At 44.0% G+C, this 992-nt stretch overlaps 1 pseudogene; it reads left to right on the top strand.

Moving 5' to 3' along the window:
• The first annotated feature begins 652 nt into the window (after positions 1–652).
• Positions 653–992, top strand: part of LOC137544767 (odorant receptor 131-2-like) — a 2,994-nt pseudogene continuing 2,654 nt past the window's right edge.

Genomic DNA, 992 nt, shown 5'->3' with positions numbered 1-992 from the left:
ATTCTGGGATGCACAAAATGGGAAATAAAATCATGAGATTCTGGTATACTACTCTGTATTACTCACTTGTGAGGCCACATCTCGAATATAGGATACAGTTTTGAGCACCTCTGTGTAGGAAGGACATGACTTTCTAGACCAGCTACAAAGACGACAACTAAATTAATCACAGGGATGGAAGATCTCTGAAAGGTTGGACAAACTGGGATTATTCAGCTTGGAAAAAAGATGGCTGAAAGGGGAACCTAATTAACATGTATGAATACATCAGGGCAATACAAATGTTTGGCAGAATAACTTTTTGTCCCAAGGCTTGTACAAGGATATGCTCTGGACACATTACAAGGGAACATGAACTGCATATGGGAAAAAAGTTTTTACAATCCATTTAGAAGGGGTTCTTTACCATAAGGGTGGTTAAGCGGAACATGAACTGAGAGATGGGGCTTCCTCTAGCCCCGTAGTCCATGAGGTCCCTCAGCATCATCTGGGTCTCCTCTGTTTTCTTGCTCGAAGTTGCGGCTCCATTACCTTCACGATCTGGCCGGGAGTCATGCACAACTGTGTATGTGAGGCCCACCCACGCTCATCTCAATCGCCCTATTGTCGCCAGGAGTGTTCTGTACATGTGCGGTTCTCAAAAGAATAACCCATGCATTCTCGCGTGCATGAGAATGCTTATGGTGACGGGAGCGTGATTGAGACGGACACGCATACAGGGTGTGCAAGTGCAGTTGTGCATGCATCCTGGCCAGGTCTTGCAGGTAACAGAGCCACCAGTGGGAAATTTGGAGGGTAAGATGACGAGGGCCCCTACTTCCGCCTAGAGATGAGCCGAAATTTTCGAATATTTCGAACTGCTTTTATTACGAATGCGAAATTTAACATTACGACCTAAATTCGTAATTTCAGTAATAATTTTCAAATCGTAATTTACAATTTCGTAATCGAAATTTCACTCCCGTAATGACGATTTCGTGTCTCCAACCGAA

Source organism: Hyperolius riggenbachi, chromosome 2 (genome assembly GCF_040937935.1).
Source record: "Hyperolius riggenbachi isolate aHypRig1 chromosome 2, aHypRig1.pri, whole genome shotgun sequence".
NCBI classification, from domain to species: domain Eukaryota; kingdom Metazoa; phylum Chordata; class Amphibia; order Anura; family Hyperoliidae; genus Hyperolius; species Hyperolius riggenbachi.
This window is presented reverse-complemented; position numbering and strand designations above follow the sequence as displayed.